We start from the raw sequence: 24,008 nt of genomic DNA, 5'->3' as shown, positions 1-24,008 counted from the left end.
TCAATCTTTCCTTGTTTTTCCTGGTACCGAATATCACCTACTGGCCCTCCAATTATGCATCCATCCACTCATTAATTGATCCATCAACTCACACACGTGGTGGCAGGCACTCTAATGGGCACTGGGAGATGGGAAGTCAATCAGCAGAGGTCCCTGACCTCTCAAGGGGCTCACAGTCATGGAGACAAGCAAGAGACAGAGGGTGACATCAGTGTGACAAAAGCCACAGTAGAGGAAGGCACAGGGAATATGGGGTGAGCCCAAGCCTGTGAATGGAAGGGCTAGAACCTGAGGCTGAATCACTGAGCACCCTTTGCCAAGCTTAGCACTAAAGGAGAGGGCGATTCTCCCTCCAGGAACCCCTTAGATTGTGCAAGAGTCTGGATTAATGAGGTGTGACTGCAGAGTAGACAGGCAATGCTGTCACACGGTGCAGGAAGGCTCTTCATGAGACACATGTGCCCCATCTGTGATAGACAGCTGCCATGATCCTCACCTCCAGGTGTCCACACCCTCGTACCGTCCTCTCCTGTTGAGTGGAAGCTGAGGCTAGTGACCCAGTGCTAATGAATATAATATGGCAAAAGGGAGGGGATGCCACTCCTGAGATTAGGTTATAAAAGACTGTGGCTTCTGGCTTGCTCTCTCTCCCCCTCACTCTGACGAGGCCAGTTGCCGTGTTGGAGCTGCCTTATGGAGAGGCCCCCGTGGTTAAGAACTGAGAGCTGCCAATAGTCAGCAAGGAATGGAGGCTCTCAGACCAAGAGCCCATGAGGAACTAAATCCTGCCAACAATCCTTTCAGAGAGCTAGAAACAAATTTTTCCCCAGGCAAGCCTCAAGTTGACCACACCCTAGCCAATACCTTGATCACTGCTTGGGGAGACAGACTTTAAGCCAGAGGACCCAGCTGGGCTGCATCTGGATTCCCAACCCACTGTGAGATAATAAATGTCCTAAGACATTTAATGATGAGGTAATTTTTGAAGCAGCTATAGACAACCAACATACCCTCTAACAGAGGCAGCTGATAATGAGTGATGGCTTATTGTTATCAGGTAGATATGCAGGCCCCTTGTTTCTAAATCTGCAGATTTTTTAAGAGAGGCTGGAAATCTGGATTTAAACAAAAAATTTCCCATTAGAGTAATGTTTCTCATCCAGGGGCACTTTTGATACCCAGGGGACATTTGCAATATCTGATGACATTTTTGATTGCCGTGATGGGGGTGCTACTGGCTCCTAGAAAATAGAGGCCAGAGATGCTGTTAGACAGTCTACAATATATAGGCAGCCCCCCACAGCAAAGAATCAGCTCGTCCAAAATGTTAACAGGGCCAAGGTTGGGAAACCCTGAACTAAAGAAACAGTGACTGAGCAGAAGAAACAAGCCTGCTGAACAGATATGATCGGAGCTTCCAGATTGTAATTCCTGTTGTAACATTTATCCATGTTCTTAAATGGTATAACCGGTCTTTTATACAATCAGACTCAATGGGGAAGGAAACAGTTTTCTTCTTTGTCACCACTTCTCTTCAAATATGCTCTGTTCTCTCTCCATCCCCTGCCTCAAGATGACATTGGGGTTTCCCAATCGCTTTCAGGCTTGAGAACAATATGGTTTTTCAGTTCTTGAAAAACAACAATACCTGATATCGTAACTGCAGTCTCTCATCCAATTTAAAGTTTCTTTTTTCTCAGTCTTGATCTGAAGATTTTTCAGATTGGCCTTTAGAAGGAGGGATGTATAAATCAGCGTTCAGTTAGAAAAACAGAAACTATGCCATGTATTTCTAACTGGGGGAACTTAATGCAGGGAATTGATTAAACAGGTGTAGCAAGGATGGACGAGTAAAGGGGGAAGGCAAGGTAACTCAGAGATAAGTAGCCACAGGAAGCAGCCACCACTCCCAGGGTTGGGGTATGGGAAGGAGGGAAAGGGTCTTATTATTAGATCCTACAAAGTTGGACAAATTGCTTCCATCCTGAGAGCTGGGTCTGTGGAGGAGGAGCCACTCCTCAGGAGCTGGCCCCCTCAAAGAGATGCAGTCAATTCCAATGACATTGCCTCCAGGGAAAAGGGGGAAGAGGGAGGAGGGAGAGTATGGTGGGTTGAATTATGTACCCCAACCTGTTCTTAATCTGCATTCCTGAGGACGTGAACTCACCTGTAAATAGGACCCTTTGAAGACATGCATCATCATTTCAGGTGTGGACCCATTTGTGAGGAAGATTTTCTAAGATCCTGTTTAGGTGTAACCAAACTGAGTGAGGGTAAGTCAAATCCATACGACTGGAGGCCTTATTGAGAGAGGAAATTCAGGCACAGCCAGAAGAGCCAGAAGCTGGAAGTCAGTGGAAACCAGAAGAGAAGACACAAGGAAAGAGAGATTGTCATGTTCGGGGAGGCAGCGATTAACCTAAGGAACCCCAAGGGTAGTGGCAAGCCATCGCCCATTGCAGATGTCAGGAAGAAAGCATGGTGCTGCTGATGGTTTGATTTTGGACTTCTAGCCTTAAAATGCTTTTTTGTCTGTTTTTTATGCCAACCCATTATGTGTTACTGGTCATAGCAGCCTGATAGACTGAGACAGAGAGATAGAGATATGTGTATGTGTGTGTGTGTGTGTCTGTGTGAGAGAGAGAGAGAGAGAGAGAGAGCATGAGCAGGGGAGGGAGGGGAAAAGGGAGGGGGAGGCAAGAGGAGAAGAGAGAAGAGAGAGAGAACAAAACAAACAAGGGCTTATTCTGTCTTTCCACTTTCTGCTCTCCCATCAGTACCTCTTATTGATAGACTCTAAAAAGAAGTCAACTTGGAAAGTATCTTGAGAATTTTCACTTATAAACTCTTTGGCCCTGCTTTTCAGTGTGGCCAACCTCTGGAAGGACAGGTCACTCCCACTCCATCTTCTCTTTTTCATCAGCCTTTGGGGCAGATAACTCAGGCTTTTGTCTTTAGATTTCCCCAGGTGAGAGTCAAGTACCATATCTAGGTTACTCCAGGAATACCAGCTAAACTTTTCCAAGGATTCTTTTACCAACTCCACTCCAATATAACAACAGGGAAAACCTATAGCAGAACACCTAAATAAAAGTGAATAGTAAAGACATACGATTACATCACATAAGTTCCCAATGGTTCAGAGGTTCAAAAGCTCTGGATTGGTGTTGCTGTGGTCTCTTTGACCTTACCCTTATGGTGGCAAGATGGCTGCAACATCTCCAGGAATCACATCTTCATCCACATAGCCCAAAGTGCAAAGGGACTGGGGGTGTGGGAGGAAAGACAATTTTCCTGAGTCCCTCTGTCTTTTATCAGACAGGAAGTACAATCTTTCCCCAAAGCCCCTAACATCTCACACGCCAGAAGGAAATCTGTCCAATCCTAGACTAATCACTAAGGAGAAGGAACAGATGATCCAAAACTGGCTTAGTGATATCATGAGTCCACTTTTGGAGCCAGGACCAAATCGGGAAGAAGGGGCAATGACTGTTGGGTAGGAAGACAGAAAGTTTCTACTACTTCATTTCAGTCGCATCTAAAGTTCTTTACCATGTGAATCATACTGCTCTGAACATTCCTTTGTGTAATGATTTTTTCCACATTTAAAAATATCTCCGTGTGATTTAGTCACACACACACACACACACACACACACACATACATACACAAGCCCCAGTGTTCTATTAACATCATGTTTTATCTTGGGAATCATGGTTGGGGCGTGTGGCCAGAGGAGTTACCTGTCTCATTGCCCCTGCCAGCCGTGCTCTCTCTCCCCCAGATTAGCTGTCACAATTCTCTGTTTTAGCAGATCACCTGGAGGGTGTGAGCTGCTGGTCAGGTTTTAAAGTTTTGCCTGTATGCCCTGGGGCAGACTATCATCAGCTGATACAAGACAATCTGATTACTTCCACATTTTCCCCTTTTGTACTTTTATTTTGGTTTACCCTTTGAATATTCTTTGAGTTCTAGTCTAGTCTAGTCAAAACACTCTAGCCAATCCCAACCTCAGATGTGCAAAATCCAACTCAAACGATTTAGAACAAAACCTTGAGTCAACCAGAAGAATCTATTTTTCTATTAGCCACTTATCTGGAAATTCTCCAATATGCACTTTTGATTAGCAGCTGGATTCAGAAAACCCACTGTGACCCACCAGGGGCTGTAACAGGAACCCGATTTAATGAACCCCATCCACAAGTAGAATTTGTTGGTCAAATTGCCTAATAACTACTGGGCACCATGGTAGTTAGAATTGGTGTTTCTAGCTTCTATAATGATAATCCCCCAAACTTCAGTGGCTTGACCCAGCGGAAGTTTGTATCTTATGCACATGAGGTCTAACCAGGTGCTCTTGGCCAGGCCACCTTCCAGATGATGAGGAAGGGACCCAGGCTCCTTCTGTCTCGTGGTACCACCCTCCTCTAGAGCCTCAGATCCTCTCTATTCAGCCAGTCGGTGGGGAAAGAGATTGTGGGATTATACCCTTTAAATGTCAGGCTTGGAGCTGCACTCATCACTTTTACTTGCTTTTCCAGTGACCAGCACTCACTCACGTGGCCATATCAGCACCAGAGAGGCTGAGAAAGTCAATCTTTGTGCCCAAGAGGAAAGGAATAATCAGCCACCCCTGTGAAAGTCACCTACCTTGTCAGATGGATACTAAAATCCCCACTTTACAGTTGAGAAAACTGACGGTCAGAGAAGTGAAAAGTCCGGCTCAAGGTGTCACAGCTAGTATCAGTGTGAGTGTATCTCCTACATTTTCTACAATTAGCCTTATAAGTTTACTTTTCATATTTAGATGTTTAAACCACCAGAGCTTGCCTTTGAATAGGCTTTAAGGTAGGGGTTCAGTTTTATTTTTCTCCAGTTTTTCCCAAATCATACACTAGATAATGTTTTTCATAACACCTGGTGCTACAAAATTTTATTTTTCAAAAAGGTTGGACCAATTTCCATGCCTATTACCAGTGTATGAGCAAATCTGTGTCACTTCACGCTCATTAACATTGGATAATATTATTTCAAAAATCACTGCTATTTACTGGTAGAGAAGGGATAACTCATTTTTTTTATTGCTACCGAGATTGTTTTCTCCTCAGTTATATTTCTTCATTTGTGAATTACCGATTTAATTAGTTGTTTGTTCATTTATCTAGTACAGTCTGGATAACTTTCTCATCTAGTTGTACAAGCTCTTTGTGTAATAAGAATACAATACCTTTGCCTGCCACTTTTGCTGCATACAATTTCCACAGTCCTTTTTATGTACAGATGTGCTAAATTTTTCTGCAGTCAAATCTGTCCATCTCTTCCATTGTGATCTTTTCTGATGCTTCTAAGTTTAACCAACTTTTCCTCTCTAGAGGTCTGATAAATATTCAAGTCTTTTTCCCTCTATTGCTTAATAAATTTAAATTATTTGCTTCTTTAGGGCATCTGGAATGCATTTCTGGGTACGGTCTAAGGGAAGAATCTAGCTGCAGGTTTCTAATTTGCAAGAAGAGGGGGCCTCATTTACACTTCCAAAGCTCTCACTCTCCCCTTTCTGAGCTTCTCTCTCCTCCATGCCCAATAAAAGACTCCATAAGCGATGGGAAAGCATGCAGGTCTGTGATCATTTTTTCCCTAATTAAAGAGATTATTATTGTTATTGTACCTAAGTGATCATTTACTCTGTGTGTTTTACATAAATTGCATCACTGAATTTCATCATCATACAGCCCCATGAGATAGAAATTATTATCCTTATTCTACAGACAAGGAAACTGAGGTTTAAATAACCTGGCCAAGGTCATACACTCGGGTGATTGTCCTATTTTCTTCATGACTCTCACCATTTCTGGTTATTCATGACCTTACCTTCTAGCTATTACTGGACAATATTCTTGCTTTCTTGAAATTAAGGTAAAATGACTTCAGATGAATTAACTTAAAAAGATAAGTAAATAAACCACCTTGAAATGTTCAAAAGTAGAAAAGCATACTGAAGATGATACAGAAACTCTCATAAGAGGTTGTCACCATCCCATTGACCAAGAACCACTGTCACTTTGGAAAACATGAAATTTGGGTGAACGAAGTTTTGGAGGAGTTGACTCCGGGTACAGTAATCAAAAGCTCACTTGAGTCTAAACAAGCAGGTGATCGCCAAAGATTGGGGCCGAAATGGGGATTCTCATTTGCCCTCTTCTTTTAGGACGAATTTCATTTTTGTGAGCTTGGAAGGCTCCTCAGTGAATGGATGGAAGAAAGACCAAGAAGATGGGAAAATGGTTATCAACCCAGAATCCCCACTGACAGACTTATTGGTTTGTCATTTCCCCTCTCTTGTATCTCAGTTGCCTGTAAATAGGAACACTGTGACCCAACCTCACATAACTGTCTGTGGCGAGTACTATGTTGAACAGAATTCAGGCATGCCAAAGACCGGACAGTTAGTTAAGAGTTTTTGCTGCATCCTCTCGGGTAATTCCCACAGTATTCCTATGAGAAAAGCATTATTATGAGGATTTGAGGATATGCTGTCATGCATGCTTGAAACCAGACCAGGAAAGGCTTTTGAATAAGGAGAGAAGGAAGATGCTAGAGAGGGAAGAAGAAAGAGAATCTGTTTTGTGTCCAAGGCTTTATATGCATGGTGTCATTTTAGTCCACTGAACAACTGGATCCAGTTGGTGTTATATTTCGATTTTATAGATGAGGGAAGGAAGTTGAGAGAAGCACAACAACTAGCTTACGTTCCCATAGGATTCAATTCCAGGTTGTCTGGACTACAAACACTGGGGGGTCTTTGGGGGAGCAAACATGGGGTGGGGTATGCCTAAGATGACACGGACAGCGGTGGAGCGCCATCCAGTGGCAAATATCCCAAAGGACCGCAGGCAGCTAAGGACTTCACTCTCAGTGACGATGCTTGGAGAGGTCCTGACTTTCCAAGAAGAGTGAGCACCTCCGAGAAAGAATAGGTACAGGAAGTAACAGCACAGCAAGCTTGGCAGCAGTGTCAGGGAAATGTGCTTTCTAGGTCAGCGACATCCTGATTACAGGCATGTCTTCCTCAATTAAATAGAATCAACAGTAGGCAATTTAACTTGGTCAGGTCTATAGAAAACAGGTTTCAAGAACAAGCTAAGCCGAGCCATTCCTCCTTAAGCTACAAAAGACTCCTAATTTCATGTTTCTTTAGGTTTAAACTTTAGGTTTAACAGAATCTATTGTGGTGATAACTAGGGGTCCGGTACAAAGACCAGACAGAAGATGGAGCAATGAGTCAGAAAAACCTGGATTCTAGCACAGGTCTACAGCCAAGAATATCTCCTTGTTTGGAGCAATTGTAAACAGAGGGGAGAATTTTATGGTTGGTTTGTTTTTTGCAGATTTCAAAGAAATCTCTTTGTAGCAAGTTTGAAAAACACACAGAAGAAAAAAAAATCACCCACAATGCTATCAGCTATCAATAGTCATTTTCCACTGTAGTAATTTTCCCTCTAGAGTTTCTTTCCGGGCTTTTGTTTTTAAAATGAATGGGACACCTCGTTTCAAACCCATCCACCATGTCTCATTTCCCTTCCCAAAGAGGGTAAAATGAGCCTTATTACACCTGCAAATATATACATTTATAATGATAACTTATGTATTCATCATAGAAAAATCTAAAAATTTCAAAAATAAATGAAGAAAATTAAATTAAAACGCCACCATACATTGGGATCAATTTCCTTCTGTCTTCTTTCTCTGCATCTCTATATGTATGATTACATTTTAACATAATTTTGCATTCTATGTTCTCTTCTTAACATTATATTGTGAAGATTTTTCATGTTATTGCATTTTTCATAATATTTCATGGTGTGGATATTACATAATTTATTTAACCATTTCCTTTATGATGAGCATTTCATTTTCTGTGAATTCTTTTTAAAAAATCTTTGCTGCCAGTTCTTTTATTTCTTTAGGATTGATTTCTTTAAGATGAATTACTGGGTGAAAGAATATGAATCTTTTTAAGAGCATTAATCCTTTAGTACATATTGCCTATGTTATCTACCAGAAAGTTTGTAAGAGGAACAGTGGAGGGGAGTGCCTCGCCCAACAGTTCTTGCCTATTTTACTTTCTAAAAAACTGCTAATCTAACAGTTGAATGTACTAAAACTGAACTAGCTCCCCAAATATTTAGTGCCCTTACTAGGCATAGGTGTGCAATATGCTCAGCCACTTTCTCCTGACTCAGTTTCCCCATTGGTATCATCATGACCAGTGTTTCTTAACCGTTCCTTAAATTTCGAGAGTGGTTTCAGCTTTTTTAAAGTTGGAAATATTTCAGCTGCAGCTCTTCAAGCTTCTGTGTCTTCATTTGTACTTTTGTAAAAATCGTTGCGATGATTAAAAAAGAAAAACAACCAAAAAAAAAAAAAAAGGTAAATCACTTAGCACAGTTCCTGGCATACAGCAGGTGTCCAGGGTCTATTACCTTCTTTCCCTTCTCTTTATCCTCAACTTGGAAATGGTTCTAAAGTCAGGAAAAGTAGCATTAAAATATCGGGTTTCTGGTTGAGGAAACCAAGTCTGGGAGAAGCTAAGTAACTTCCCTAAAGACCTGACTGCTAACAGATGACAAAGTCAGGTCCACACCCGCAGTCTAAGAGAAGGGTTTCACACCGGCAGCTTCCAGCCCCCAAACGGTCCACACAGCTGTTTTATTTGGCCCACAGAGCCAAAAATATGTAAGGCAATAGAATAAAAATCAAATAAAGCCAGAATGTAAAATACGATTTCTGGTTTCTCTTTAGAAAGCATGAGATCTGATGGCGGCGAGGGGACGGAGTTGAGAAGCGACTGTCCCTACGGCAGGGCCACGCACCACCAGTTCACCACGTCTGCACTGGGTGTGGGGGTGTGCGTCAAGTTCCAGTGCCCGCCTGGCTCCCGGGCGCATTGGAGTTTGCGACCCCGCTCTGGCTGGCGCGGGCTGTTGGAATCCCGGGTTTCTGGCTAGCTCCCAGGGCCGCGCGCTCCCGGGGCACCCTTGAACCGTGCAGCTCCGCGAGGCTGAGAGGCCGGGACCGAGGATTGCCCACCAAGCCGGGTCCTGCGGCGGCGGCGGCCGGCCATTGTAGTTAAGGAATGTGAACGTACGTTGTTCTCCGCCCAGCCGCATTCATGCGGGGTGAGCTCACCCTGGCCCGCTGCCTCCTTCCCCCAATCTCTCCAATTAAAAACATATTACCTCCCTGCTCCGCCCGGAGCAGCCCTGGGCCGCAGCTTTATTTTATAAACACATTTAGACAAGTTCAAAAAGGAATGATTCATGCTGGACCTGCGCACTCCTAAACTCGAGGACTCTGAGCATTTTCACAGAGGAAGGCATCCTGAGCCGGCCCAGGCCCGGCCCTCGGGGGGTATCATCTCTCCCGCAAGAAGGACCGGGATTACCTGCCCGCAGCTGGAAGGGCTTACCCACAAGGCCGCCTTTCGGCACCCCCAGCCCAGCCCCAGCCAGGATCTGCGCCCAGGTCCCATCCCCCACCCCCCATCCCCACTGGCTGCTGGAATAGAAGGGCGAGGCCAGCCCCTCCCCCACCGTGCACCCCCAGGGTTTAGCCTCTTCTCTCTCCTGCGCAGCTTTGCTCTCCAGCAGGCTTCCACGCTCACCCTCCCCGCGCTAGATTTGTATTTCCCCCTTCCACTCACCACACTGAGCCCTCCTCCTGGAGGGGCAGGGTCTTTTATGCCTCTCGCCACAGAGTGTAGCAGTGTCTGACCCCTGGAGAGGCACAAGGCAGCTGTCATATAGAGTAATAGTCATAATAATCATACAGCTATTGAGTAGACGACAGACTGTGCGCCAGGCACGGCGCTAAGTACCTAACCCATGTTATTCCACAGGAACCCAGTGAAGTAGGAGCATTATAGACTCATTTCCACAGACGAAGACATTTAAGATTGACAGGATTAGGTTTGAACTGAACTCCTCCCATGAGGATCTGTCTTAGTTATCAGCAGTTGAAGGGATCTTGAACTATTTGTTCCTGTCACTTGATTTTACAGATGGAGAAACTGAGGCCCAGAGCGGGAGACAGACTCCCCCAAGGTGGTACAAGCACGGCGCCCCCATGCAAAAGCTTAACCCTTTATTGCACCTCACCATACCAGGCCTCGTCATCATGCATGGCACATAGTAGGAGCTTAATGAATTTTTTTGAACGAATGAGCAAAAGACAACATGCGTGTTGCTATGGATACCCCACAAACTCACCCCTGCCATAATTACTGCTATACTGTGAACACTTTGAGGCACTGACAGTATCTTATTCATATCCGAATAGCCAGTGCCCTGCTCTGGACCCAACACAAAGTAGGTCTTCTATCAATATTTGTCGAAAGGATGAATCAATCACTTGTAACTTTAACTACTTAAGCTCAGGTCTATATTATTTTATGGCTACTGCGCTAATAGTTTTCTCTTTTTTTCTGTAGGGCAAGGATGGGGTCTTCCTCTCTTGTAGGCGAGGTGTACCTGCCACGAAGTGACGCTAAGTCCATGGATGGCCAATCACTTACTCTATTTTTCTTTTAATTAGAGAATGTATAGGTTTATAGAGAACTCATGCAGAAAGTAGAGCCCACATATAACTACCCTTCCCCCAGGCACAGATTTTCCTATTATTAACACTTTGTATTAGTGTGGTAGCTTTGTCACAATTGATGAAACAATATTATTGTAATTATACCATTAACTATGGTTCACAGTTTACAACACATTCACTGTTTGTATTGTTCAGTCCTAAGGTGGTATGTTTTTTTAAAATTTTCATTCTAGTAACAAATATACAACCTAAAATTTCCCCTTTTCCACATTCAAATATATAATTCAGTGGTGTTAATGACACCCACAATGTTGTATACATCACCACCATCCATTACCAAAGCTTTTCCATCACCCCAAATAGAAACTTGGAATCAATTAAGCATTAACTCCGTATTCCCAACCCCACACCAGCTCCTGGGAACTTGGATTCTAATTTCTGTCTCCCTGAATTTGTTTATTCTAATTATTTCATTTCACTGAGATTATACAATATTTATCCTTTTGTGTTTCGCATATTTTATCAACATGGTACCTTCAAGGTTCACCCATATTATCACATATCAGAACTTTATTCCTTTTTATGGTGGAAAAAATACATATGCTACCTTTTGTTTATCTGTTCATCTGTTGAGAGACAATTGGGTTGCTTTCAACGTTTGGCAATTGTGAATAATGCCTCTATGAATATTGGGGCAGTGAGTCCTTCCTTTCAATTCTTTTGACTATATACCTAGAAGTGAGATTGTCAGGTCATATGCTAATTACATACGTAAGTTTTTGAGGAGTCACCAAACTTTTTTCCACTTAAGCTGACCCATTTACTATTCTCACCATCAATGAATCAGTTCCACATCTTACATATCTTCTCCAACACTTGTTATTTCCCATTTTCTAAAGGGGTATAAAATGGTGTCCCATTATAGTTTTAAGTCACACTTCTCTGATGGCTAATGATATTGAGCCTCTTTTTATGTGTTTTTTGGCCATTCATATATTTTCTTTAGAGAAATTCTATTGAAGTCCTTTTTTTCCGTTTTTAAGTTGAGTTGCTTGTCTTTTTCTTGTTGAGTTGGAGGATTTCTTTGTATCTTTTGGATACTAGATCCTTATTGGATAAGTGGTACCCAAACATTTTCTCCTATTCTGTAGGTCATCCTTTTACTTTTATGTTGAAGTACTTTGATGTACAAGAGTCCTTAATTTTGATGAATTTACATTTATCTATTTTTTTCTTTTGTTGCTCATGCTTTTGTGAAAAGTCTAAGAAAACATTGCCTCACATGAGTTCCTGAAGATGCATCCCTGTGTTTTCCTCTAGGAGTTTTATAGTTGTGTTTCCTATATTTAGGTCTTTGATCCATTTTGAGTTAATTTTTATATATGGTGTGAGGAAAGGTTCACCTTCATTCTTTTGCACATGACATCAAATTTTCCCAGCACTGTTTGTTGGAGAGACTCTTCTTTCCCCATGGGATAGACTTGGCACCCTTGTCAAAATTCAATTTGCCATAGATGTGAGGGTTTATTTCTGAACTCTCAAATTGATTCCGTTGGTCTATATGTCTGTCCTTGTGCTACTGTCATGTGATTTTGATTATTGTGGTGTTTTAGTAAGTTTTAAAATTTGGTACTGTGACTCCTTCAACTTCATTCTTCTTTTTCAAGTTGGTTTTGGCTATTCGGGGCTCCTTACCCTTCCATATAAACTTGATAGTTACCTTTTTCATTTCTACAAAGAAGGATGTTGGAATTTTTGTTGGGATTGTGTTGAATCTGTAAATTGCTTTGAATAGAATTGACTATTTAACAATATTTACTCTTCCAGTTAATGAACAGGGAATGCCTCAGCTCACTTTGAGTTACTATTTGCAAGGTATATATTTTTTTCTTTCTTTCACTTTCAACGTACTTGTGACTTTGAATTTAGGTTGAGTCTCATATAAACAAAATATTTGTTCTGTCCATTCTGCCAAGCTCTGCCTTTTGACTGGACAATTTAATCTATATGCATTTAAGGTAACTACTGATAATGCAGGACTTTGTTCTGCCATTTTACCTTTTGGTCTTTGTAAGTCTTATACCATTTTTGCTCTCAATTCTTCCATTACTACCTCCTCTTATCTTACTTTTCCTGTAGTGAAACATTTTGAGTCCCTTCTCATCTTTCTGTGGTTACCTTGGGACTTAAATTTTGTATCCTAAATCTATAACAATCACTTTTTATTTGATGCAACTTAACTTCGATAGTGTATGCATACACTAATGCCATACTCCCTCTGCCCCCTCTTTTTGTTATACTTGTTACCAATTATATATTTATGTACTGTATGTCCCAAAACATAGATTTATCATTACTTTTTATGCTACCTTAAGAACTAAAAAGTGAAGTAAGATACCCAAAAATACATTGTAATGGTTCTGGCATTATAATTACCCATATTGGTTACTTTTACTGGAAGTTTTTATTTCTTTATGCCACTTCAATCCACCGTCTAGCACCCTTTCCTTTCAGACTAAAGATCTCCATTTGGCATTGTTCATTGGGCAACTCTAGTGGTGATGAACTCCTTCAGATTTTTCTCATTTGGAAATGTATGAGTTTATCCCTCACTTATGTTTTCTTTCAGCACTTTAAATATTTCATTCTGCTGCCTTCTTGCTTCCATGTTATTTGATGAGAAATCAGCACTTACTCTTATTAGGACTCTCTTACATAACACATTGCTTTTCTCTTTCAGAACTCTCAGAGTTCAACTTTTAGAACTCTTTGCTTTTCTTTGGCATTTGACAGTTTGACTACTATGTGTCTCTTTGAGTTGATTCTGTTTGGGGTTCGTTAGAATGCTTGAATGAGCCTATTCATGCATGTATTGTTAAATTTAGAAAGATTTCTGCCATTATTTCTTTAAACATTCCTTCTACCTTTTTCTCTTTCTTCCTCTTTTTTTGGACTCCCATAATATGTATATTGGTATACCTGATGGTATCCCACAAGACTCTTAGGCTCTATTTCCTTTTATAAAATTCTTTTTTCTTTTCTCTCCTCAGCCTGAATAATTTCAATTTTGAGTTCAATGATTTTTTCTTCTGCCAGTTCCAAACTCTGTTGAAAGATTCTAGGGAATTTTTCATTTCAGTTACTGTGGTTTTCAATTCCAATACTTCTGTTTGGTTCTTTTTTGAAATTTATATCTCTTTAATGAGAGTCTCATATTGAGCATTCGTTATGTTCTCGATATCCTTTAATTATTTCTCTGTGTTTTCTTTTATCTCCTTGAGCATATCAAAGATCATATTTTTAAAGTTTTTGTCCAGTATATCTAAAGTCTAGTCATCTTGAGTCAGCACTTACTCAGTTACTACAATTTCTTTAACCGTTTTCCAAAGTTTTAAGAAATATGGATCTGCCAGGTTTTTTTTCAATTGTTCCAAGATTCTGTGGGGGATTGGTACCTTAAAGTGTCTTACACTGTCATCTTGGTTGACCAGAAGTCCAACCACTTACTCTTCATTGCTATCTATTGAGCATTTACTTACTAGGCACTAAATTCTGTGCCAGATGTCGGCTAAGTGCTGGGATACGAAGGCAACTCTGACCATGACTGTCCCCAGAACCAACCACTCTAACATTCCACTGTGGCCATCTCTGCTTCTTCCCACTGAGACTATCAGGGGAATGGCTGCCAGAGGGCTTTTTCTAATCTCTGGGGAATCTGAGATGAGGGGTTTTCTTAAATCCCTTTTATTCTCTGCCTATTCTTCACTCATCTTTCTAAACACTTTCAGTCCAAATATGCTAATCACCAGAGCAGGAAGCTGCCAAACATATTCAGCTCATTCTTCTAGTAATTCAATATTTATTAAGCGCCAAGCTCCATGATTGTAAAGTACTTTGTACTCAAGATCATCTTTGTTAGATGTGTCTATATTCATTAGAATTCTTTTGGATCTAAGTGACTAAACTTAGGTTGGCTCAGGCAAAGAGGGAACTTATTGGTACCTATCAACAAACACAGGGATAGCTTCAGGCATGGCTGGACCTTGGAATCCCTCTGCTGTTAGGAGTCTTTGCTGCCCTCTTATCTTTACCTGTTGGTTCCTTCTGTTCTTATCAGAGTTAGCTTCGTTAAAACGGCAAAGACATTATTGTCATCAATACTGGTACTCACAGATTCCCAACTTCACTCCTGGTAGCTCTAATAGAAAATTCATTCCCAGAGAAGCAGAAAACAGAAGAGAGGGGGATGCTGAGACAACATAACAGACTTGGATATAAAAAGCCTAGTTCTTCTCATTCTTCCAATCTCCTAATAATCTTGCCTGTTTCATCTTTGTTCTTATTCTTAAGGCTTTGATTCATAGATGAAGTGTAACATTAAAAATTTTTTTTTAGTTGTAAGTAGGTTTTTCTTTCATAATTAGGAAAAGTATTCTCCAAGGGTCTCATAGTACTCAAAAAGGCATGAAACATTGAGTTACAGGTTGGGAGGACCCCGACAACCACAGGCTTTCAATGTTTGCAGTTTGCAAAACCTTCCCTTCATGGGATGGTCCCTTATGTGACTCAGCTCCAACAACTACAGGCCTCTGCATTATTCCGTTCTAATTTTCAGATCCACAGGGAACAATTGGAATGGGCCTGGTATGAGTCGCTTCCTCATCCTGCACCAAATAGGAGGGCTAGGGTGCAGGATCACACTGTGTTAATAATGACAACACTCATCCAAGCCATGAGACAGTGGATAAACCAAGGTGATGGTCTCTAGGTGGGAGTGATGAGCAACCAAACCACAGAGAGGAAAACACTGGCAGGTAGACGGCATCCCTAATTTCTGATGAAAGCGTCACTGGAAAAATCAAGGTTTCCTATCTTCAAGAGAACCTGACTGGTTTAAAAGAATCAATAGGGATTGGGGAATCAGAACTGGACATATAACTTTGCTCCATGACTTCTTAGTTGTATGACCGTGAATATGTCACTTCTTCTATCAAGTTGACTGATACTGAGCTCAGTGTCAAAGCAATAAGGAAGGGTGGGGACTGAGGCACATCAGAGGGCACGTGCCTTCCAAAGGATGCAGCTGCTATTTCTTCCAGCCAAGTGTTGCCATGCAGAAACTGGAACCCCAGGATCCTAGACTATCAGGATTTTGAGAAAAAGTTAGAAATCCAGATTTTTGTGTGAAATCGTCTAACTTTTAAATATTGGCAACTAGTTCAAACTTTAAAATAATAATAATAATAATAGCCTGCCTGTGAGCTGTATTTGAACTGAGGGCCCGTAGGTCAAATATGGCTAGTGTATGATTTCCAAGAAATTGATCCCAATCTCAGACCCAAGTACCACTCAGATTCAAACCTCCTGCTCTGAAAGACTTTGTGCTGATTTGAAACTGTTATGTACCCCAGAAAAGCCATGTTCTTTTAATCCTAATCCAATCTTGTAGGGGAGACCTGTTGTAGGGTGGGACCTCTTAATTAGATTGTTGCCATGGAGATGTTACCCACCAAATTCTGGGTGTGACCTTTTCATTAGATGGAGATATGACCATGCCCATTCAAGCTGGGCCTTAACTATTTTACTAGAGTCTTTAAAAGAACTGGCAGAGAGAGCAGACACAGACGTTTGGAGATGCAGAAGATGCCAGAAAGCCCAGGAGATGCCAGAAGCTAAGAGAGCTGTTTGAAACCAGAAACTGGAAAGGAAGGACAGCAGACATCATCATGTGCCTTCCCACATAGCAGAGAAACCCTGGACAGAGAAATTCAGCCTGCCTTCCAAGAAGTTATCTTCTTGTATCATGCCTTAATTTGGACATTTTCACAGCTTTAGAATTGTAACTTGTAACTTAATAAATCCCCTTTATAAAAGCTAATCCATTTCAGGGTTATTGCATCCTAGAAGCTTTAGCAAGCTGCAACAGATTTCATATTTCCAATTTAGTGCATGTAAGAATGTTTTCACACTTCCCTGTTACAATCACCATCAGAGACACCTGTACCTGCCTATCAGAGGTTTGAATCAACCTAAAACAGTGAAAGTGGCTGCACAGAAGTACAACAATTCTAGGTGTCTTAGCTAGGGTTCTCTGGAGAAACAGAATCAACGGGAGATATTTGTAAATATAAGATTTATAAAAGTGTCTCATGCAACTGTGGGCATTAAGCATCCGAGATCTGTAGGGCAGGCTGCGAGCTGGTAGCTCCAATGAAGGTCCTCAACAGACTCTCAGGAAAGGCTCAGTGGCTGAAGCAAAAAGAATGATTGTTTCTTCTGAATTCTCCTTAAAAGCCTTCTGGTGATTAGATTAAGCATTACTCATTGCAGAAGACACTCCCCTTAGCTCAGTCACCTGTGGATGCAGCCAACGTGGTCATGATTTAAGTCCATGAAATGTCCTCACAGCAACTCGGACCAGCATTTGCCTGACCAGACAACCAGGCGCCTCCTGGGCAAGTTGACACACGAACCTGACTGTCACCCTAGGCCACAGCCCAGGCTGCCTGCTTGGGATTAAGAGGTGGCTCTTGGGCTTTCTGGCATAAAGAATAGCCCAGGACTTCATCATTTCCTTCTTGGACCTAAGTGTCTAGGTCCCCAGGCTGGAATGTCCATCAGGTGTGACCCCTGGGATGAGCAGCTCTGGTCCTTCTAAGGCCCAGGTATGGAGACGGGTGGCCTGGTCCCATTGCCTGGTGTCTTGTGGGAGGAAGTGATGTTTAAAGTTCCACTGGGAAGAGGGGGGAGGACCGTTACTCCTCAAGTAACCTACCTGGAGCTGGTTAGAAAGCTTCATAGGATCCTGAGAAAAAAACCACAAATTCCATCTTCCAAGGCCTGAGTTACTTCTGCCTCAGTCTCAAAATTAAGGTGTCCTACCTTCAAGGGGAACCACTTGGTTTAGAGAAATGAGCAGGGATTTGGGAATCAAGATTTGATATAAATCCTTACTCCAGCACTTCCTAGTTGTGTGGCCTTGAAAATGACACTCCTCCTCTCTGAGCCTGTTTCCACATCTATAAAATAGCAGTAACAATTCTTCCCTTGCAAGGGTGATGTGCGAACTGAATGCCTGCTGCCCATTGTGACTGGAACATAATAAATGCTCAATAAAGCAAGTTTACTTTTTCCCTCTCAAGGATTTGATATTTATGACAGTGAGACAGATTAATGTCAGAAAGAAGAGGTCTCAACAACTTCTGCCAAGGTGTCAAAACCACACAAAACACACTCTCTTGGCCAGGTGAGCAAGGTCAATGTCAACACCAATAAGTCACATTGACAGCGTGTTCCGCTGGCATGATATGGTAAAAGCGACTCTTCACCTCCGGGATCGTCCCACAGCCCAAGCCTAATCATGAGAAGAGACAAATTCCAATAGAGGTTCAAACTGAAAAGTATCTGAATAGTATTCCTCAAAACTGTCAAGATTGTCAAAAACAAGTTTGAGAAATTGGGATAGCCCAAAAAAGACATAGGCGACAGAATGACTGAATGTAATATGCAGTGTCTTACATGGGATCCCAGAACAGAAAAAAGGACATGAGAGAAAAACTAAGGAAATCCGAATAAACTACGGACTTTTGTGAAGAATAATGCCTCAATACTGGTTCATTAATTGTAACAAATGTGCCATACTAATGTAAGATGTTAATAGGGGAACCAGAGGTAGGGGTGGGGTGGGGGGTGGGGGCTGGGGACTGTATATGATAACTCTCTGTGCCATCTGCTCAGTTATTCTGTAAATTTAAAACTGTTCTAAAAAATAAAGTCCATTAATTTTTTTAAAAAGTCACATACAGGGGCGGGCCGCGGTGGCTCAGCGGGCAAAGTGCTTGCCTGCTATGCCGGAGGACCTCGGTTCGATTCCCGGCCCCAGCCCATGTAACAAAAACAAAAAAACAAAATACAATAAAACAAGAAAATGTTTAAAGATGTTTCCCTTTCTTCCTTCCTTCCTTCCTTCTATCCTTCCTTCCTTCTCTCTGTCTTTCCTTTAAAAAAAAAAAAAAAAAAAAAAAAAAAAGTCACATACAGGAATGACAAAGGCTTTGAAGTCAGATAGTTTCAGTTTGCCTGCTGGCTTTAATATTCCCTGGCTGTGTGACTTTGAACAAATTATTTTAACCCCTTTCAGTCCTATTTCACCCTTTGCAGAACGAGGCTAAGTATAGTTTCTATCTTACAGGATTGTTTGTAGAATAAACGAATATATTGCCTATAAAGTGTTTGGCATTTGCCTGGCATAGATGGTGCTCATTAAATGATATTTATTATAGATATATTCATAGATACACACACTAGGGTCCTTATTGATGTAGGGTTTATTTTTGCTATTCTATTTTATTATTATTATTATTATTATTTAAATTTTTTTATTAATTAAAAAAATTAACAGACAGAACATTAAGATATCATTCCATTCTACACATACAATCAGTAATTCTTAATATCATCACATAGTTGCATATTCATTATTTCTAGAACATTTGCATCGATTTAGAAAAAAATAAAAAAGACAACAGAAAAAGAAATAAAACAATAACAGAAAAAAAAGATTATACATGCCATACCCCTTACCCTTCGCTTTCATTTACCACTAACATTTCAAACTAAATTTATTTTTAACATTTTTCCCCCTATTATTTATTTATTTTTTTAAATTAATTTTAAAAAATTAACATAACATTTAGAAATCATTCCATTCTACATATGCAATCAGTAATTCTTAATATCATCACATAGATGTATGATCATCATTTCTTAGTACATTTGCATCGATTAAGGAAAAGAACTAGCAAAACAACAGAAAAAGATATAGAATGATAATATAGAGAAAAAAATAAAAATAATAATAATAATAAATATATATATATAAAAAACACAAACAAACAAACAAAAAAAAAACTATAGCTCAGATGCAGCTTCATTCAGTGTTTTGACAAAATTACATTACAATTAGGTAGTATTGTGCTGTCCATTTTTGAGTTTTTGTATCTAGTCCTGTTGCACAGTCTGTATTCGTTCAGCTCCAATTACCCATTATCTTACCCTGTTTCTAACTCCTGCTGGTCTCTGTTACCAATGACATATTCCAAGTTTATTCTCGAATGTCGGTTCACATCAGTGGGACCATACAGTATTTGTCCTTTAGTTTTTGGCAAGACTCATTCAGCATAATGTCCTCTAGGTCCATCCATGTTATTACATGCTTCATAAGTTTATTCTGTCTTAAAGCTGCATAATATTCCATCGTATGTATATACCACAGTTTGTTTAGCCATTCTTCTGTTGATGGACATTTTGGCTGTTTCCATCTCTTTGCAATTGTAAATAATGCTGCTGTAAACATTGGTGTGCAAATGTCCGTTTGTGTCTTTGCCCTTAAGTCCTTTGAGTAGATACTAGCAATGGTATTGCTGGGTCGTATGGCAATTCTATATTCAGTTTTTTGAGGAACCACCAAACTGCCTTCCACAGTGGTTGCACCATTTGACATTCCCACCAACAGTGGATAAGTGTGCCTCTTTCTCCGCATCCTCTCCAGCACTTGTCATTTTCTGTTTTGTTGATAATGGCCATTCTGGTGGGTGTGAGATGATATCTCATTGTGGTTTTGATTTGCATTTCTCTAATGGCCAGGGACATTGAGCATCTCTTCATGTGCCTCTTGGCCATTTGTATTTCCTCTTCTGAGAGGTGTCTGTTCAAGTCTTTTTCCCATTTTGTAATTGGGTTGGCTGTCTTTTTGTTGTTGAGTTGAACGATCTCTTTATAAATTCTGGAAACTAGACCTTTATCAGATATGTCGTTTCCAAATATTGTCTCCCATTGTGTAGGCTGTCTTTCTACTTTCTTGATGAAGTTCTTTGATGCACAAAAGTGTTTAATTTTGAGGAGCTCCCATTTATTTATTTCTTTCTTCAGTGCTCTTGCTTTAGGTTTAAGGTCCATAAAACCACCTCCAATTGTAAGTTTCATAAGATATCTCCCTACATTTTCCTCTAACTGTTTTATGGTCTTAGACCTAATGTTTAGATCTTTGATCCATTTTGAGTTAACTTTTGTATAAGGTGTGAGATACGGGTCCTCTTTCATTCTTTTGCATATGGATATCCAGTTCTCTAGGCACCATTTATTGAAGAGACTGTTCTGTCCCAGGTGAGTTGGCTTGACTGCCTTATCAAAGATCAAATGTCCATAGATGAGAGGGTCTATATCTGAGCACTCTATTCGATTCCATTGGTCGATATATCTATCTTTATGCCAATACCATGCTGTTTTGACCACTATGGCTTCATAATATGCCGTAAAGTCCGGCAGCGTGAGACCTCCAGCTTCGTTTTTTTCCCTCAAGATACTTTTAGCAATTCAGGGCACCCTGCCCTTCCAGAAAAATTTGCTTATTGGTTTTTCTATTTCTGAAAAATAAGTTGTTTGGATTTTGATTGGTATTGCATTGAATCTGTAAATCAATTTAGATAGGATTGACATCTTAACTATATTTAGTCTTCCAATCCATGAACACGGTATGCCCTTCCATCTGTTTAGGTCTTCTGTGATTTCTTTTAACAATTTTTTGTAGTTTTCTTTGTATAGGTTTTTTGTCTCTTTAGTTAAATTTATTCCTAGGTATTTTATTCTTTTAGTTGCAATTGTAAATGGGATTCGTTTCTTGATTTCCCCCTCAACTTGTTCATTACTAGTGTATAGAAATGCTACAGATTTTTGAATGTTGATCTTGTAACCTGCTGCTTTTCTGTACTCATTTATTAGCTCTAGTAGTTTTGTTGTGAATTTTTCTGGGTTTTCGACGTATAGTATCATATCATCTGCAAACAGTGATAGTTTTACTTCTTCCTTTCCAATTTTGATGCCTTGTATTTCTTTTTCTTGTCTAATTGCTCTGGCTAGAACCTCCAACACAATGTTGAATAATAGTGGTGATAATGGACCTCCTTGTCTTGTTCCTGATCTTAGGGGGAAAGTTTTCAATTTTTCCCCATTGAGGATGATATTAGCTGTGGGTTTTTCATATATTCCCTCTATCATTTTAAGGAAGTTCCCTTGTATTCCTATCTTTTGAAGTGTTTTCAACAGGAAAGGATGTTGAATCTTGTCAAATGCCTTCTCTGCATCAATTGAGATGATGATTTTTCTGCTTTGATTTGTTGATATGGTGTATTACATTAATTGATTTTCTTATGTTGAACCATCCTTGCATACCTGGGATGAATCCTACTTGGTCATGATGTATAATTCTTTTAATGTGTTGCTGGATTTGATTTGCTAGAATTTTGTTGAGGATTTTTGCATCTATATTCATTAGAGAGATTGGTCTGTAGTTTTCTTTTTTTGTAATATCTTTACCTGGTTTTGGTATGAGGGTGATGTTGGCTTCATAGAATGAATTAGGTAGCTTTCCCTCCACTTCAATTTTTTTGAGGAGTTTGAGCAGGGTTGGTACTAATTCTTCTGGAATGTTTGGTAGAATTCACATGTGAAGCCGTCTGGTCCTGGACTTTTCTTTTTGGGAAGCTTTTGAATGACTGATTCAATTTCTTTACTTGTTTGTTGAGGTGATCTATTTCTTCTTGAGTCAAAGTTGATTGTTCATGCCTTTCCAGGAACCCATCCATTTCATCTAAATTGTTGTATTTATTAGCGTAAAGTTGTTCATAGTATCCTGTTATTACCTCCTTTATTTCTGTGAGGTCAGTGGTTATGTCTCCTCTTCCATTTCTGATCTTATTTATTTGCGTCCTCTCTCTTCTTCTTTTTGTCAATCTTGCTAAGGGCCCATCAATCTTACTGATTTTCTCATAGAACCAACTTCTGGTTTATTGATTTTCTCAATTGTTTTCATGTTTTCAATTTCATTTATTTCTGCTCTAATCTTTGTTATTTCTTTCCTTTTGCTTGCTTTGGGGTTAGTTTGCTGTTCTTTCTCCAGTTCTTCCAAGTGGACAGTTAATTCCTGCTTTTTTGCCTTTTCTTCTTTTCTGATATAGGCATTTAGGGCAATAAATTTCCCTCTTAGCACTGCCTTTGCTGCATCCCATAGGTTTTGATATGTTGTGTTTTCATTTTCATTTGCCTTGAGATATTTACTAATTTCTCTTGCAATTTCTTCCTTGACCCACTCGTTGTTTAAGAGTGTGTTGTTGAGCCTCCACGTATTTGTGAATTTTCTGACACTCTGCCTATTATTGATTTCCAACTTCATTCCTTTATGATCCGAGAAAAGTGTTGCGTGTGATTTCAATCTTTTTAAATTTGTTGAGACTTGCTTTGTGACCCAGCATATGGTCTATCTTTGAGAATGATCCATGAGCACTTGAGAAAAAGGTGTATCCTGCTGTTGTGGGGTGTAATGTCCTATAAATGTCTGTTAAGTCTAGCTCATTTATTGTAATATTCAAATTCTCTATTTCTTTATTGATCCTCTGTCTAGATGTTCTGTCCATTGATGAGAGTGGTGAATTGAAGTCTCCAACTATTATGGTATATGTGTCTATTTCCGTTTTCAGTGTTTGCAGTGTATTCCTCACGTATTTTGGGGCATTCTGATTCGGTGCATAAATATTTATGATTGTTATGTCTTCTTGTTTAATTGTTCCTTTTATTAGTAGATAGTGTCCTTCTTTGTCTCTTTTAACTGTTTTACATTTGAAGTCTAATTTGTTGGATATTAGTATAGCTACTCCTGCTCTTTTCTGGTTGCTATTTGCATGAAATATCTTTTCCCAACCTTTCACTTTCAACCTATGTTTATCTTTGGGTCTAAGATGTGTTTCCTGTAGACAGCATATAGAAGGATCCTGTTTTTTAATCCATTCTGCCAGTCTATGTCTTTTGATTGGGGAATTCAGTCCATTAATATTTAGTGTTATTACTGTTTGGATAATATTTTCCTCTACCATTTTGCCTTTTGTATTATATATATCATATCTGACTTTCCTTCTTTCTGCACTCTTCTCCATACCTCTCTCTTCTGTCTTTTCGTATCTGACTCTAGTGCTCCCTTTAGTATTTCTTGCAGAGCTGGTCTCTTGGTCACAAATTCTCTCGGTGACTTTTTGTCTGAGAATGTTTTAATTTCTCCCTCATTTTTGAAGGACAATTTTGCTGGATATAGGAGTCTTGGTTGGCAGTTTTTCTCTTTTAGTAATTTAAATATATCATCCCACTGTCTTCTAGCTTCCATGGTTTCTGCTGAGAAATCTACACATAGTCTTATTGGGTTTCCCTTGTATGTGATGGATTGTTTTTCTCTTGCTGCTTTCAAGATCCTCTCTTTCTCTTTGACCTCTGACATTCTAACTAGTAAGTGTCTTGGAGAATGCCTATTTGGGTCTATTCTCTTTGGGGTGCACTGCACTTCTTGGATCTGTAATTTTAGGTCTTTC

This window comes from Tamandua tetradactyla, chromosome 20 (genome assembly GCF_023851605.1).
Source record: "Tamandua tetradactyla isolate mTamTet1 chromosome 20, mTamTet1.pri, whole genome shotgun sequence".
In the NCBI taxonomy this organism is placed as follows: Eukaryota; Metazoa; Chordata; class Mammalia; order Pilosa; family Myrmecophagidae; genus Tamandua; species Tamandua tetradactyla.
This window is presented reverse-complemented; position numbering follows the sequence as displayed.